Genomic DNA, 12437 nt, shown 5'->3' on the forward strand with positions numbered 1-12437 from the left:
TTGAACATAGCATAAATACCAGGCATTTCCTGGGGAAGGAGGGCAATAGTCATTTATAAAGGAAAGCAAAATAATAAAGAAGCTATTGGCATCAGAATTGACTCAGTTATTAAAATATTCCACACCTAGATTTCTCAAAGAACTAAAAACAAAACTACCATTTGACCCAATCTCACTACTGGGGATACACCCAAAGAGAAATAAGTCATTATATTGTGAATAGTGTTGCCATAAACATTTGAATGCAGATATCTTTTTGGTAGTCAGTGGGCTACGTTCAAAACCTACCTTATCTTCAGAATCTTCTAGAGCAGAAAATAGATTAATAATAGGAAAACAAGTTCTAACGCAAAATAGTTTAGATTCATTCAGAATTTAGCAAATGTGAAAATTATTACATAATAAAAGACATTTTAGAATTATAGAACAAATTTCCTACACAACTACACACACACACACACACACACACACACACACACACATCCCGTTAGATTTTTACTTTTCAGGAGGTGTTCATCACAGACCCCAGAGAAAATATCTAACCTTAACGTGGAAAAAAGCAAGCTTTTTCCTTAAACCAGGATACTTTTCCAATTAGCACAGGACCCACGTTCTTGCTTTGGCTCCCAAGGAAGAACCAGTTTTGCTCTCCTCCCAGAAATATAAGTTGAGCGTGAGTCCCTAAGGGGCCAGGTAGAGCCATGGTGGTAGCTGAATTGGAGGAATGGAGAACACACATGTCTTTGGAATTGATTGGTAGACTCCTTCTGCCTTTGCAACCACCTGAGACACAGAATCCTTGCTATCAGCTCTTCAGCCCTTATTCAGTTGCCGTATTTTTTTATATTCATCTTCTCTCCTCTAATTTTTTATTCATCTCCCAGAGTGATGAGCCAGTGTTTTTAAAATAGAAGATATCCAATAAATGTTCCACTCGTGAATGGATTTTTCTTATTCATTTCTAGGCTTCAAATGATTATTTGGTGTTACCTTTCAACAGATATTGATATGTAGGCAGTTCAGATATACCAACCACAGGAATGACTTCTACTTCATTAACAGCCTGAGAATTATAGGTTATAGTGGGTTATGAAATCTGAAGTAACTTACCTAAAAAAATGTGAATTTCAAGATAGAAAGAAGAGAAAACTTTAATTACTGGATCTGCCTTAGCATCACAGAAACACTGTAAACATCTCCCACTTCTTTATTTCTTTCTTTTGTAATTGGTGGCTAGTGAGGGTGAAGAAAACTCACATGCAAAAGGGGAAAAGGCTTTCAAAAGGACAGTTGAAAGCCGGGAGGAGTGGCTCGTGCCTGTAATCCCAGCACTTTGAGAGGCCAAGGCGGGCGGATCCCCTGAGGTCAGGAGTTTGAGATCAGCCTGGCTAATATGGCAGAACCCTTCTGCGAAAAATGCAAAAATTAGCCAGGCATGGTGGCACAGGCCTGTAGTCACTGTTACTCAGGAGGCCAAGGAAGGAGAATCCCTTGAACTTGGGAGGCGGAGGTTGCAGTGAGCCGAGATTGCGCCACTGCACTCCAGCTTGGGTGATAGAGTGAGACTCCATCTCAGGCAAAAAAAAAAAAAAAAAAAGTCAATTAGAAACTTAGAAGAGTGTGACCATGATGCAACTCTTTTGAGAGTACCTGCCCCCTTTTTCCAGAAAGCCACTAGCTTTTGTTTTCATCAGTAACTGCTAGCAATCGGCCCCCTGTTACTAATATAAATTATGGGTAAAGAATTGGTAATAGAGGTGCCATAACTCCTCTGAATCTGATCAAATAAAAGGGGACCTGCCTTCCTTGATAGGCATGTTCCCAATAACAAAAGTAAAAGAAAAAAATAATTTACTTCGATGCCTGTCCCCTTCTCCTTCCCACTTTCTCACCTTGAAAGCAAACTATTGAAAAATGTTCATAGGAAGGAGATTCTACTCAGTTTTTAGAAGAACACAGCCTCTAAGTATTCATTCTGCAATGACTTGAGCTGACAATATCAGTAAGTATGTTGTACTCACAATTGTTCAAGGTGGAATAGAAATAAAGCCTCAGCTCTTGAGAGAGAAGGCAAGGGAAGCACAGAATGCTCATCGGAAGCTTTGTGTGGCCAGCCTGGAAGAAACCAAAGACTTATTTGGCCAAAGTGTCGTTTTCTACCTGAACAACCATTCAGTTATATATGGAATAGACTCCAGAGCATTTCAGAGAGATAAACGTGGGGGTACCATGGTATTAGCTTTGCAGAGGCAGATCCCTGGGTCACTGACAAGCCAGAGTGCTTGTGTAACATCTCTGTAAGCTACCTGTGTCCAAAATCAGCAGTGAGGACTGATTTGTAGTCTTCTCGGATGTTCCTGACCCTTTTTTGTGTGTCCTAGAACCATTTCATCCCTTCCAACAGAATGACAACACTCCAAAGAAGAATGTCATGGCCTTGTAAGTGTTTTTTTTTTTTTTGAGACGCAGTTTCGCTCTTGTTACCCAGGCTGGAGTTCAATGGCTCGATCTGGGCTCACCGCAACCTCCGCCTCCTGGGTTCAGGCAATTCTCCTGCCTCAGCCTCCTGAGTAGCTGGGATTACAGGCACACGCCACCATGCCCAGCTAATTTTTTGTATTTTTAGTAGAGACGGGGTTTCACCATGTTGACCAGGATGGTCTCGATCTCTTGACCTCGTGATCTGCCCGCCTTGGCTTCCCAAAGTGTTGGGATTACAGGCGTGAGCCACTGCGCCTGGCCTGTAAGTCTTTCTGACAAAAGATGGATTGTCGTTACTGAATCTCCTCTTCTTCCACAGAAAGTGTTGTCCAGTGTTCGCTGTTCTAAACAAATCATTTGGCAAAGCATTTCATAAGTTTATTTGGATGAGGATATCCTGAGCTTTTTTGAACCACTAGTGAGAGATGAGTTGGGTCTGATTATCCAGAGGCTGCAAGACCTGTGCTCCTGAGCTTTGCTATGTGAAACACCTATGCATGCAGAATGCAGGATCAATCTTCTGAGACCATTGGATCCACCAGGCTCCTGAAACATATCTAAGAAAATCCTTGTAAGACACCAAAATAGAGAAAGGGGATTGAAAGACCTGGCCAAGATCTTAATCCTCCATGTTGATTGCAGTGTGAGTTACATTAACAGCAAGTAGCATATTAGAATGTGACAGCTTCTATCACAGTCTTCACCTTTGGAGATAAGCTTTCATATAGTTCAGGGGGGGTACCAAGTCAGGGCCCAAGAGCAAACTATGGCTTATTCTCTCTTTTTTTACATAGCCTGAGTCAAGAATGATTTTTACATTTTTAAATAGCTGAGGAAAAAGTCAAAAGAAGAGTTGTATTTTGTGACATGAAAATTGTACAAAATTTACATTTTAGTGTCCACAAGTGAAGTTCTGTGAAAGTACAGCCATACCATATTGTCTGTATCTGCTATTCAGCTATACCAACAGAGCTGTGTAGTTGCCATAGAGATCATGTGGCTTGCAAAGCAAAAAAATAAATAAAATAAAGAATTTCTATTAGTCTTTTACCCCCAAAAATTTACTGATCTCTAATAAAGTTCAAACTCTTTCTTAAATTTAGCCTTGCTAATTAAATAGACCTGAAGCCTTGCTAAAATGCAAGGATTAGTTTTAGAGAAATAAGCCACAAATTATCAAATAAGATATAAATGTAATTTTTATTAAAATGGAAAATGTTTTATGAAATTTGTTTTAAAAATACAATTATATAAAGTAGAAACCATCACAGGACAAGTGGTATAAAAAAGACCTGACCTGGTTGGGCTCGGTGGCTCATGCCTGTAATCCCAGCACTTTGGGAGGCTGAGGCGGGCAGATCACAAGGTCAAGAGAGTGAGACGATCCCGGCCATGTTGGTGAAACCTCGTCTCTACTAAAAATACAAAAATTAGCTGGGTGTGGTGGTGCGCAGCTGTAGCCACAGCTACTTGGGAGGCTGAGGTGGGAGAATCATGTGAACCCTGGAGGCGGAGGTTGCAGGGAGCTGTCACACCACTGCACTCCAGCCTGGTGACAGAATGAGACTCCATCTCAAAAAATAAAAATAGGCTGGGCGCAGTGGCTCACGCCTGTAATCCCAGCAGTTTGGGAGGCCGAGGTGGGTGGATCACAAGGTCAAGACATCAAGACCATCCTGGCCAACATGGTGAAGTCCTGTCTATGCTAAAATATGAAAATCAGCTGGGCATGGTGGCATGCACCTGTAGTCCCAGCTACTCGGGAGGCTGAGGCAGGAGAATTGCTTGAACCCAGGAGGCAGAAGTTGCAGTGAGCTGAGATCATGTCACTGCACTCCAGCCTGGCACCTGGTGACAGAGTAAGACTCTGTCTCAAAAATAAATAAATAAATAAATAAAAATAATAAATAAAAAAGTAAAAATAAATAGACCTGACCTTCCTGACTACTAGTCAGGGAAATGCAAATTAAAATGCAATAAGATATTGTTTCATGCTTGCAAAATTGTCAAAAAGTTTAAACATCTGATCACATGAAGGGTTTGAGGTGCAGAACAATATGCATGGGCAATATGTGTACTGGCACAACCACTTTGGAAAGCAGTGTGGCAATTCCTAATAAAACAGAAGATGGGTTTAATAAGATGGCTTAGTGATTCCACCCCAGGTTTATTGTCTATTCTCAAACAATTCCAGCACCTATGCAAGAGGAAACATGTAGAAAGATGTTCTATGCAACACCAACATGGTGGGTTGTGCCTCTGCTCCCCTGTGGCTGGGTGACTAGTTCTGGTCATTGAGTTGTGAGCAGAAGTGACACACGTGGCTGGAGCATCTGTAAGGCCAATGTGAAACCCTTCCAAATTATAATAAGCCACAGGTTAAATAGAAATGGCAATGAAAAATACTTCAAATTAAATACTACTACTACATATCAAAGCTTACCGTTATACTATAAATACTTATCATGACACTATCAAATACTACATATCAGAGTGTTAGCCATGCTTAGAAGGGAATTCATAGCTTCAAATGCATATTTAGAAAAGAAGAAACTCTGAAAAAAATCAATAAACTTTGAATCTTAGCTTGAGTTCCCCAGAAGCAGACCTTGAGATTCAAGGGCGAACAGTTTAATTGGGAGTGAATTAATTAGCCTGGGCTGCTGCAACAGTATCACAGGCTTGGTGGCTTAAACAACAGACATTTGTTTTCTCACAGTTCTGGAGGCTGAAATCTGAGATCAAGGTGTCAGCAGGTTTGGTTTCTTCTGAGGTCCCTGCCCTTGGCTTGTGGATGTCTCTGTTCTCCCTGTGTCCTCCCGTGGGCTTTTCTCTGTGTGTGTCTGTGTCCTAATCCCTTCTTTTAAGGATACCAGTCACAGTGGATTAGGGTGCACCACTACGATCTCATTTTAATTTCATCGCCTCTTTAAAGCTATAGCTCCAAATAAAGCCACATTCTGAGGCACTTTGGCTTCAGACTTGAACAAATAAATGTAGGGGCTTCATACATTGAATCTGAGGGTCTCACAATTCAGTCCCTAACAGGGAAATAGACAAGTAGGAACAGGTAGGAAGTGAGTTACGGTGAGAAGACAGATATACAATAAAGGGTGTGTTATGAAGGCAGTCATCGCAGCAGGAGACTGGAGCTTGATTGCATTAACTACCAAAAAGAATTCTAGAAAGTTAAGTAAAACATGCTTCAGAATTATCCCAGCCGAAGGGCAAGAAACCAGAGTATTGACACCCTGACAGCCTTTGGTCTTTAGTTAAAGGTTTCCCCTGGAGGCTGTTAGTTCCCAGGCACCTCCAGCCCACTATGCCCATAGGCTAGGTGAGTTCAGGCAGCCTGGGCACGGCCCTCTGACAAAGATGCAGGTCCCAGCTCTTGGAGGTCTGGGAGTGCACAGGCCTGATGAGGGATCCCAGGACAAATGAATGCAGCACAGATCACATCAGTTAAGCAGCCCTCTCCAGACATTACCAAAGGAGTGGCGAAACAAATCCAAAGGGAAAGCAATTGTTATAACAAATTCAAATGTATAAGCAGACAAGATCCTCAAAATCATAGACTAATTCCTTAAAATACTAATAAAAGTGAAAAATTGCTGTCAAGATTGGTTAAACGAGAGACAAATGAACGAGTGACAATGTCAGGAATTTTAAAATGGGGCACATTATGGATCCTGCAGACATGAAATCATTAAGAGAAAAAACAACAACAAAAAAGGGAGTGAATACCAATTTCACTCCTAGTTATATACTCAAAAGAATTCAAAACAGGCACTCAAACCAATACATGTACGTATGTGCTCGTGGCCACACCATTTATAAACATCAAAAGGTGAAAACAGCCCAAATGCTCATCAATAGATAAACAAACAATAAATTGTGGTATATCTATACAATAGAATATTATTCAGATGTAACAATAAATAAATTACTGATACATGTTACAGTTTGGAAAAACCTAAAAAACATTACATAAACTGAATGGAGCCAGATACGTATTATATAAATCCATTTATATAAAATAACCAGAACTGGTAAATGTATAGAGACAGGCAGTCAATTGTTTGTGAAGGCTCAGGAGAGGGAAACGGAGAGTGACTGATTAATGGGGATGTATTTCCTTTTGGGGGAGATGGAAATATTTAGCAACTAGATAGAGATGTGATTGCATAACAGTGTGAAAGTACAAAATGCCATTTAATTGTTCACTTTAAAATGATCTGGTTTGTGTTACGTGAATTTCACCTCAATAAAAAAGAAAGAGAGAGGGTGAGAAAAAGAGGAGAAGCGCCTGGCAGTTATGCACTGCAGCTGTGTGCTAGGTCTACACTGCCATTAAAAACGGACTCGTTTTTATGTTTTGATGAGCTCATTTCAGGCTCAGAGGCTCACGCCTATAATCCCAGCACAGGGAGGCTGAGATTGCTGGATCACTTGAGGTCAGGAGTTTGTGATCAGCCTGGCCAACATGGCAAAATCCGGTCTTTACTAAAAATACAAACATTAGGCCGGGCATAGTGGCTCATGCCTGTAATCGTAGCAGTTTGAGAGGCGGAGGCAGGTGGATTGCCTGAGCTCAGGAGTTTGAGACCAGCCTGGGTAACACAGTGAGCCCCGCTCTCTAATAAAATTCAAAAAAATTAGCCTGGCTTGGTGGCATTCACCTGTAGTGCCAGCTACTCTCTTCAACAAGCAGAACCCGAGGAAACATGGGTAAGGTTACTTTAAGGCTTGTAGACTTCTCAGCTAAAGGAAGTGGGCCAGGGAAGGGCTAGGTGCTCTGACATTCCAAATATAGTCTGCTTGGCCACTGAGGAAGAGAGATTTGTTGCTAGCAACAAGTACTTAGAACGTGTGTGATTTGGCATGTCTCGAACTGTGAAGTAGATGCAATGCAGGCAAAAAATCGATGATGCTGTGGGGAGGGGCTGTGCAGGGTGTTAATCGCCATCTGCAGTGCCTGGAGGTGGGGTGGGGAGAAGTGAAGAATCTCTTCCTTTTTAATAGATTTTCAAGATGGGAAAATCATATTGCAACCCGCAGGCATTTGGAAACAATTGTGCGGAAGGCAGAAAGTATACCTAACCTTAAGCTGAAAAAACTGGACGCTCCCAGCAAACTCACTTTGCAGATTCCTGGATGTCAGAAGAAAACGCCAGAGGATTTCACTTGGCTTTGACCCCTTACTACTTCCAGCCACTTACCCCGGGCAGTAGAACAAAGGAACAGACAGCAGAGTAGCTTAAGAGGAGTAAGTACCAACGGCTGTGGGACTTCAAATCGCCACCTAAGATTACTTCTTTGATTTCTGGAAAAGTAGGCCAAAGGAAGATGTCAGGTGAGATGGGAATGGGGGTGGGGGAGGAAGAAGCCTGAGTCACAACCCCTTAGGCATGTGGTGAGGCAAATTCTGCAGCACTGTTTATCATTTACAGTAGAAGGCACACGTATGAAATCTTTGAGAATCGTAAATGTTGTTCTCTACAATCATACCTGAAAAAGTAGGTACATCTTGAATCTTTCCTTTAATTCTGCCTGGGACAAAATGACAGTAAGAATGTTAAGTTAAAAGTGCAAATTAGCATCGAATCATCAGTCCAAAAGTTGAAAGGACTTTTGACTAAATCCTAGAAGACAGATGAATGTAAAATTACAGATAAAAAACCTCAGACTCATATCTTATTTCTTAAAACTCTAAAACTTGGAGCTGTTACCCTTATTCAACCATCGAATTGATCAGCACTTTCTGCTGAGTTAAACTGAACTGAGGGTCTCTTTGCCACTTGCCCACCTTCATCTGGGTCTGATTTATTTCTTTTCCTTTGTTGTAACTATGTTTTTTTTTTTATTGTGTTAAAACACACATAAAGATAATATTTTAAACATTTTTAAGTGTGCAATTCAATGCATTTAGTACATTTGCAATGTTGTATGACTATCCCCACTTCCTCGAATAGTTCTGGAGAAACAGAATTGTTAAAGACAAAGGCCAGGTACTGTGGCTTATGCCTGTAATCCCATCACTTTGTGAGGCCAAGGTAGGAGGATAGCCTGAGCCCAGGAGTTTGAGAGCAGCCTGGGCAGCATAGTAAGACCTCATCTCTACCAATAATAATAATAATAAAAAATTAGCCAGGCATAGGGTAGTATGTCTGTGGTCCCAGCTACTTAGGAGGCTAAGGTGAGAAAATTGCTTGAGCCCAGGCAGCTGAAGCTGCAGTGAGCTGCAATAGCACCACTGCACTACAGCCTGGGCGACAGAATGAGACCCTGTCTCAAAAAAGTTAAATTAAATTAAAAAGGAAAAAAAAGAACGTTAAGCATGGGTTTTTCTGAATTGATTCTGTGGTTTCAGGAATTGGCTCTCTAATCTGATTAGATTTAAAGATGCTGATGACTTTATTTTCAGTAGGATGAGAGCACTGGTAGTCCATGGAGCGATCTGGCAATAGAGATATGTCAAATACCACCACTGGATACTCCTTAGCAACCTCTTATAAGAAACAAGGAGCTGGGGGGCTATGTATATACTTTTGAACACTTTTTTGCAAACTAACAAGTATAATGAGACTGGCTGGCTGATCCAAATGTCTCTGGACAAACTGGGGAAAGAAAAAGATGAACTCGGAGATTTGAATCTTCAGCTTAAGCACCGTGTACGAGACCTGAAATCTTCTGTGTGTGCCCTGAAAGACTATTATTGCTTTTAGCAGCAAGGCTATGATTGCTGAAAATCAAACACAGGGTCTTATCCTGAGATGGGCTGAATTGCTGCACAGGTTAAACTCGCAGCCTCACAGGATGTCTGATGTTGAAGTGAGGAAGACAGGCACTTAGATAGTTGAAATGGAGACGTGGGAAGACCTGATAAAACTGAGAAAATTGAGTTCCTGGATTCTGATAAATATTTGCCAGTAGAAGAGGCCTCTCTACTCTTTGTGGAAGCCACCTTCCCACTCCCAGTGGTAGTGGCCTCTCCACCCCCTCACCTCCCATCTAATGGGATTAAGCCTGCATTGCCCTATTAAAGCTGTAATGGCCTCCTCTCTGGTAGATGCCATGCTAGACAATGATTCTCCTTAAGACCCATTTCTGCCACCCTTCTTCCCTTCTAGACCTACAATTTGATTCAAGTCCTAGAAAGCTCCTAAAGGTAAGGTACAAAATGCAGTTCACAAGGAAGTGTACTACAGTTCAAAAGAACTCCTGGAGTTTTCTAATGTATACAGATAGAAATCTGGGGAACATGTTTGGGAGTGGATGTTGAGAGTGTAGGATAATGGCAGAAGGAACATAAAGTTGGATTAGGTGGAATTCATTGCTATGGGCTCACAAAGCAGAGATTCTGTATTTCACATTGCAGCTCAGACAGTTAGAAAGGGCTCTAATTGTTTGAGCTATACTTGTTTGTTTGTTTCAGCTATACTTGTTTGTTTGTTTCCTCCAAGTCTCGAGTTGAAATTTGATTCCCAATGTTGGAGTTGGGTCAGCAGACAGATCTCTCAGGAATGACATGTGTCATTCTTGCAAGAGTGAGTGAATTCTTGCTCTGTTTGTTCCTACAAGAACTGGTTGTTTAAAAGAGCCCAGTACCTCCCTCCCCACCACCTTCCTTTCTTGCCATGTGATCTCTGCATACACCAGCTCCCCTTCACCTTTTGCCATGAGTGGAAGCACCTGTGGCCCTCAGTAGATGCAGACACCGGCATCATGCTTCTTATACAGCCTGCATAACCATGAGCCAAATAAACCTCCTTTCTTTATAAAGTATACAGCCTTAGATATTACTTCATAGCAACACAAAGGGACTAAGTTTGGTTGGCTGAAACATAGACCAAAAGGTGGATGATATTGAGTGAGTTCAGAATGCTAGAACTGCCTTGGTTTAATATAGAGGAAGAGATTCAAAGGCTTGGGGAGATTGAAATGTTAGAGTGGATTTGTCATTTAGTATCTTCTCAATCACCCAGGGAGAGTCGAGAAGACATATTTTTTACCACAATTGTGATAAATAAATTTGTGACGGAATGCCTCGTATCTCTGAAAAGCTCTGAGATTACTCTTCTCTGTAGGCAAGACCTTACAGTGGGATCTGCAGTCACTGAACTGGGAAACCTAAATGCAATGGAATGATGGATCCTGGGGTGGCAGGAGCCATGTGGCAGCTCTCAACCACCAAAGGCAAAGTGAGTGTGGTTACCTTAAGGGACAGTAGTCAAAGCTGCAGTCAGAATAGCCTGGCTTACCTAGACCAATAGCATTAGCTAGCTGATCCTGATGTTTTCAGAAATGGAACAGATAGAAAGCCTACTAAATTCTTCGCTGACCTGTGTAAACAGCAAAGTTTTAGTGAGCAAAAGTCTAACTTGAATCATAAAAGTAGGGGATCATGGCCCCTAAATGGATTCCCAGACTTAAGCCAGTTTACAGAGCCAGAACCCCTTGAATGAAGAGGAGCTAGGAACCTGGTACACTGCCAATATTTTGTACTTCTAGTTTTTCCCTAACCCTCCCCAAAGGGACCTATAGCCTTTTACCAGGGTACATGTACCTTGAGGAAAAGGAAGTAATCAGATCTTTTGGGTACTACCAGACAAAGGCTCTGAACTGACATGGAATCCAGGAGACAGGGAACATCACTGTGGTCCACTAGCCAGAGTAGGGGTTTATGGAGGTAAGATTACTCATGGAGTTTTAGCTCAGGAGTTACAGAGTTTTAACCCAGTAGGGCTAAACCCATTCTGTGGTTATCTCTCCAGATCTGGAATGCATAATTGGAATAGGTACACTCAGCAGCTGGCAGAATCCCCATCTGTGTTACCTAATCTGTGGAGTAAGGACTATTATGGTGGGAAAGGCCAAGAGGAGGCCACTAGAACTGCCCCTATGTAGGAAAATAGTAAGCCAAAGGCAATGCTGCATCCCTGAAGGGATTTCAGAGATTAGTGCCACCCTCAGAGATTTGAAAAATGGAGGGGTGGTGATTTCCACCATATCCTCATTCAGCTTGCCTGTTAGATCTATGTAGAAGACAGTTAGATCTTGCAGAATCACAGTGAATTATCATAAGCTTAGCCGGGTGGTGACTCCACTTGCAGCTGCTGTACCAGATGTGGTTTCATTGCTTGAACAAATTAACATATTCTCCGAAACCTGATATGCAACTATTGATCTGACAAATGCCTTTTTCTTCATGTCTGTCAATAAAGACTACCAACAGCAGTTTGCTTTCACTGCAAGGCCAGCAATACACCTTTACTCTTCTATCTCAGGGGTATGCCAACTCTCTCCAGCACTTTACCATAATCTACTTCATGGGGGTCTCAATTGCCTTCACAAGATGTTATGTTGGTCCATTTGAATGATGACATTATGTTGATTGGACTAATGAGCAAGAAGTAGTAACTACTTTAGACCTATTGGTAAGAAATTCGCATGTAAGAAGGTGGGAAATAAATCCAACAAACTTCAGGGGCCTTCTCCTTAGTCAAAGTTATAGGCATCCAATGTTGTGAAGCTTATTGAGATATCCCTTCTAAGGGAAGGCTAAGTTATTTCATCTGGCCCCTCCTACAACCAAAAAAGCAGCACAATGCCTACCGGGCTTCTTCAGATTTTGGAGGCAACACTTCATTTGGGTGTGTTACTGTGATCCAAAAAGCTGCTACTATTGAGTGGGCCCCAGAGCAAGAGAAGGCTCTGCAACAGGCCAGGCTGCTGTGCAAGCTGCTCTGCTGCTTGGGCCATAAGATCCAACGGGGCCAAGCAATGGTTCTTAGAGTGTCAAGGGCAGATAGGGATGCTGTTTGGAGCCTTTGTCAGGTCTCTATAGGTGAACTGCAATGCAGCCCTTTGGATCTGGGAGCAAAGCTCTGCCATTCTCCACAGATAACTACTCTCCTTTTGAGAAACAGTTTTTGGCCTGCTTGCTGAGCCTTAGT

This window comes from Saimiri boliviensis, chromosome 4 (genome assembly GCF_048565385.1).
Source record: "Saimiri boliviensis isolate mSaiBol1 chromosome 4, mSaiBol1.pri, whole genome shotgun sequence".
In the NCBI taxonomy this organism is placed as follows: Eukaryota; Metazoa; Chordata; class Mammalia; order Primates; family Cebidae; genus Saimiri; species Saimiri boliviensis.